We start from the raw sequence: 6,000 nt of genomic DNA, 5'->3' as shown, positions 1-6,000 counted from the left end.
TCAGAAAACATCCAAATTGATGTAAATTTGCCTTTGCTCTTTTCTTTGAGCACTTGTTTGGTTTTATTAAGTCACTGAAAATAGAACAAGAAATAACACATTAAAAAGCCAGGGAGGTAAAGGTTCTTATGAATTCCTTTTTGTGCATGTGTGAGTTAAGGTGGGGATATTTGGTAGATCTTGTTACATTTGCTGAGATTAAAAACAAACAAGGAAAAAAGCCCATCAAACTGCATAGCACCGTAGAAACTATTCATTTGTTATGAAATATGTTTTGAACAAGAGCAATAGATTCTTATTATACTTTTTTCCTTTGTCTGAATGAAAACAATAATTCAGTGATCCTTTTTAGTCTACTATACATTTTAGCAATGTATGTTATCTGTTTTAGCAATTCTACCTGGTTTAGGGGGAATATACATTCATTCTTTGTGCTCTCCCATAGTGCATTCATTCTCCATTTTCATGCACCCTGGAAATAGAAATTAATCAAGACCATTTAGAAACATGCAGATTTGCTAGTGAAGAGGACCAGTTATTGAATTGCACTTTAAGAGCAACTTCCCATACCAAAGCTGTGAGATGTATTTTCAGGTAGCAAGTGATGATAGGTGAAACCTGTAGTGTTTCAGGGAGAAGCTTGTTTATTCACAGAATCACTGACTGGTTGAGGCTGGAAGGAACCTCTGGAAGTCACCCGATCCATCCTCACCCCCCACTCCGGTGAGGCCACTTAAGCTGTTTGCCCAGGCCCAGGTCCAGTTGGCTTTTGAGTATGTCTCAGAATGGAAACTTTAACCTCTCTGGGTGAGGTGTCCCATTACTCAGTCACCCTCATAGTAAAAAAAGTGTTTCCTCATGTTCAGTTTGTTTCAGTTTGTGCCCATCGCTCCTTGTCCTGTCACTGGGCACCACTGAACAGAGCCTGGCTCTGCTTTCTTTGCACCCTCCCTTCGGATTATGGACATCTCTGAGATTCCCTGAGCCTTCTCTTCTCCCGGCTCAACAGCCCCAGCTCTCTCAGCCTTTCCTCACACATGAGGTGCTCCAGTCCCTTCATCATATTCATGGCCCTGCCTTGAACCCTCTCCAGGAGCTCTGTGTCTTGTACTAAGGAGCACAGCACTGGACGCGCTCTCTCAGGGTGGCCTCAGCAGTGCCGAGCAGATGAGAAGGATCACCTCCCGTGACCTGCTGACAATGCTCTGCCTGATGCAGCCCAGGATACTGTTGGCCTTCTTTGCAGCAAGGGCACTCAGCTGGCTCATGTTCAGCTTGGTATCTACCAGGGCCCCTAGGTCTGTTTCTGCCAAGCTGCTTTCCAGCTGGGTGGCCCCTGGCAAATACTGGTGCCTGGGGCTGTTCATCTCTCCAGGTGAAAGCCTTTGCCTTCATGAGGTTCCTGTCAGCCCATTTCTCTTGCCTGTCCAAGTCCTTCTGGATGGCAGTGTGACTCTCTGGTGTTATAGAATCATAGAATAGTTAGGGTTGGGAAGGATCTTAGGATCATCTGGTTCTAACTCCCCTGCCTTGTATAGGGACACCTCACACTAAACCATGTTACCCAAGGCTCTGTCCAACCTGACCTTGAGCACCACCAGGGTTGGAGCATTCACAGCTTCCTTGGGCCACTCATTCCAGTAAAGAACTTCCTTATATCCAATCTAAACTTCCCCTGTTTAAGTTTTAACCCATTACTCCTTGTCCTGTTGTTACAGTCCCTAATGAAGAGTCAATCCTGAACATCCTTATAGGCCCCCTTCAGATACTGGAAGGCTGCTATGAGGTCTCCACACAGACTTCTCTTCTCCAGGCTGAACAGCCCCAACTTCCTCAGCCTGTCTTCATACGGGAGGTGCTCCAGTCCCCCGATCATCCTCGTGGCCCTCCTCTGGACTTGTTCCAACAGTTCCATGTCCTTTTTATGTTGAGGACACCAGAACTGCACACAATACTCCAGGTGAGGTCTCAGAAGAGCAGAGTAGAGGGGCAGGATCACCTCCTTCGTCCTGCTGGTCACGCTCCTTTTGATGCAGCCCCAGGATACGGTTGGCTTTCTGGGCTGCAAGCGCACACTGCTGGCTCATGTTCATTTTCTCATCGACCAACACCCCCAAGTCCTTCTCCTCAGGGCAACACATCATCCCACATTATCAGCACATCATCACATTATCAGCCACATCTCCCAGTTTTGTGCCGTCTGCAAAGTTGCTGAGGGTCCACTTCCCACATTATCTAGATTGGTAATGGAGAAGCTGAAGAGCATTAGAACTGGTATTGAGCCCTTGGATACACTTGCCTTGGTGCCACTGATTCTCTTCAGTTCTTCAGTCAGTATTCATATCACCTTGCTGTCTCTACCAGGCTTTTAAAATTACTATGGTATACTTACGTTAAACCACTAGAGCTTCAATGTTTCCTTAAAAATTATAAATTAATATAAACTAAAAATCAGTTCTTGAGTAATCCATGTGCAACTTTCTTCAGCAAAATCTTGATTTGATCAACTGTTTCTACATTCTACCAGGAAAATAAAAGCAAATATTTTGCTCAGCTTTGGAATTTTTTCAGACATAAAGCACGTGGTGAGCCCTGTGTTGTGGCTATTGTAACCTATACCTTGAGTTAAAATCAGTGTCATAACTCATTTACCTGGAAGTATTGTCAGTTCATGGAGAAAGCTTGCACTGATTTGGTATGTTTCCTACATGTTCCTCACTTTTTTTTACTAGAGGTGATGGAGAGGAGAAAGTAAGTAAAACCCCCCACCTCTAGGAACTCCAAGCACATCTATATATTTTTCACTCCTTGTGTTCACTCCATCCTCAAACATGACAGTAGAGAAATAAGCCCCATGATATCCAGAGAAATATGTTGTACAGAGTGATTTCCTTTCTGGAGAACAATTGGATGTGCTGGTGGGAACTAACAGAGAGAATCAAGTCTGACATGATAGTACTTTGCCATCCATCATATCCTTGATCAAGTTGTTAGACTTATCTGAGCACATAAGGCCTGGATAACAACACTATAGGACATGATGCTTTCTGTGTTTTACTTTAGGATTCATGTGCTACTTGTGGTTCATGGTGAATCATTGCTGACTTGACAGAACTTAATGATATCTGTTCAGTTCCATGCGCATTTCTGCCGGTTGCACAGACGTCATTTGCTCAGACAGTAGCCTAATTTGCATTCTCAGAGCACAGCCCAAGGACTAAGTGAATGTGTGAGACAGAAATCCTCCATTTCTGCTAGAAATTGTTACTTCAAGCCAAGTTTAGACTTACAGCCAGGACACAAAAGGTAGATCTCACTGGCATTGAGAAGATATCTAATTCATAGGGCTGCTGGTGCAGATCATGTACTCATTCTTAAATTAATTCAAATCAAGTGTATTCTTTGATGCAGATAATTATCAGAAATTCCCTCTGCATTACTTTATACTTTTTGTGGTAAGTCACAGAAAGAAGCTGGCAGCCAAGATTCAGTGGAAACCCTCACAGTCTGCCAAAATATGGGTTTGGCGATGTTAATGTGTAGAATTTTTTGGCAAAAAAAAATGAAGTGATAATTTATTGTGGTGAGCAATGATCTCATTACCTCACAAACGGTAATTGTATGTTTGTCATTGCAGTATGTTGGGAATGAATCTTATAAAACTGTGTCCACTGACCTGAGAACATGTGAGTGTTGACTGAACCTCAGAAGGAGGATTTGCCAAAACCTCAGCTGGTATACATTGATACTGTTCCTTTTGAGCCAATGCAGTTGCATTTCTTTACATCAGTCAACCATCTGGGCTTGTGTTTTAGGAACTGAATTTAATTTTCAAGGATCTGGAATTCAGTCAGTCTCTGTATTACTTTTAATTTTATACTGAAGGAATTAATTGTTTTTTCTCCCTTCAAGGTCCTCTCTTAATTTTCTCATTCATGCCCTTCTTTCCTTTCTTATTCCAATGCCTACTTTATTGGTAGGTAATGTTGTTTTCTTCTCCCTCTGGTTCTGATAGAAGAGTGGCGGTCAGGGGTACTCAACGCAAATTTATTGGGCAAATAGGCACCTAGCATGCAGAACCCCATTAGACATGATGGAGGATCACCCTCCAGGGATTCAGTCAGCATTACACCATCTCACTGTCTTGTTTCTGGTGTCTGGTTTGCTTAGAAGTTGGTGAATGTTATTGAATGTAGTCTGTTTCTGGTGTAGTTGCTGTTGTTTGTGAGAGAGTAAGTGTTCCTCTTGCGCCTGGTTACCTAAAGCTACATGTGGACATGCAGAATGCATCCTGGCTCACTCTCAAAAAACAAAAATAACCACCAAAGAATGGGAAACAGTGATCTGTTTTGCTCAGATATAGTTAAAGTTTTATGGAACTGGAAACTGCTTCTAACCTAATGAAATTTACTGATTTATTTATGTATGTATCTATGTAATTTTTTCTTTCTTTGTTTTGCAAAGGTAGAAAATTTCATGATTCTAGGTCTTGTTTAGTATGGAAGTATCCCAGAATTCACTGGAAGCTTGATGAATTGAGCAGCAGAGAAAGGTTACAGAAATTACATTCTTAAAAATGTGAGCAAGAAACTTTTATGTAATTCTATAACAGAATAGTGATGATTTTGATTTTGATTTTGATCTTGATTTTGATTTTGATTTTTCATTTCCACTGACATGAAATTAGGACCTTTGAAAATTTCTCAAAGTAAAACTTGAGAAAAAGCTCCAAGGCACTAAAGAATAAAATCTTACTAAAGGTATGAGATCTAGGAAAGCTCGGTTCATTTCCTTGCTTTCCTTTATTCATTTACGTAAGCTGTTTCCCACATCACTGGTGATGTCACCACATCACCCGCTACCCACCTGAGATATCATTCTCCTATCACTTGCCCAGAAATTCCACCCTAAACCCAAGAAGCCCACTCTAAAGCCCAAGAACTCCAACTTGACAGTCTTTGGAGTGGAAAAATTGCTGATCAATTCCCATTAGTACTGATGAACCTCAAGTTAGTGTATTATCATATGGAACTGGAGACTACTGGAGGCCTTTGATTTCCAGATCAACTTGTTTGCCTTTGAGTTTTGCATGAATAGACAACTCATATTCTCCTAAGAACTTTGAAGAATTGTTCCTCTTTGTACGTTAAATCTTCAGCTGCTTGAACCAAAAAATGCCCAGAGGAATGGAAATACTAACAGAACTTTCCCAAGTTGTGAAAATGTTTAATTTGCTTGATTTAAAATCTGAGTTAGTTTTGAGTTTATCCAAATGCACACGCTTAACCTAATTATACATTAAATGGCCTTCAAAGACTGCTTTCTTTGTTCCTTCTGATTTCTGAATGGTGTCTTTAAATGCTCAAGACCTTATTATATGCCATTAATTTCAAATTGCTCTGCTTACTGTTACATCCTTTGTTTTTAACACCTTTTTCACCTGCTAAGTGATCTCAGATTACCTATTTTCTTTCTTCACCTACATGATGATACTTAGCGGTGCAATAGTTGGTTGCTTGTTGCTACTTTCATTTTAAATCCAAATTATGATTGAAAAATATTTTATTTATAATACTGCAGTGGGGACACCTGCTCTTGGCATCAGAGAACATTCTGGTGACGTAACCAGATACCAGTAATAGAAACAGCATTCTGGGCCTTCATTTTAAGCCATGTTATGCTTCCACTCCACTGACAAGTCAAACATCATAATTCCACCCACTGAGAAATAACTATTTCCCAAAAAGGAGATCAAGTGAGAGGGGGAGAAAGATTCACATCGGTTTTGAGTACTGAATGACTTCTGTATACCCTTATGTAATACACTTGGCTTTGGTATCAGGTGTTTCTTCTGCATTGATGTTCAGATCCAAGACTAATAGGAAGAATTTTTAGTCTGTTCTTCCTTGGTTAAAACAGTGGTTTATATTTTGAAAGTCTTAGAGTTCTAAAAATTAAGGGAATTACAGTGGAACTAATTCCAGCCTGTTAGTCATTGAA

Source organism: Pezoporus flaviventris, unplaced genomic scaffold (assembly GCF_033815535.1).
Source record: "Pezoporus flaviventris isolate CSIRO_AGI_PZ_B2104156 unplaced genomic scaffold, CSIRO_AGI_Pfla_v1 ptg000001l, whole genome shotgun sequence".
NCBI classification, from domain to species: Eukaryota; Metazoa; Chordata; class Aves; order Psittaciformes; family Psittacidae; genus Pezoporus; species Pezoporus flaviventris.
Note: the sequence above shows the minus strand (reverse complement) of the source record.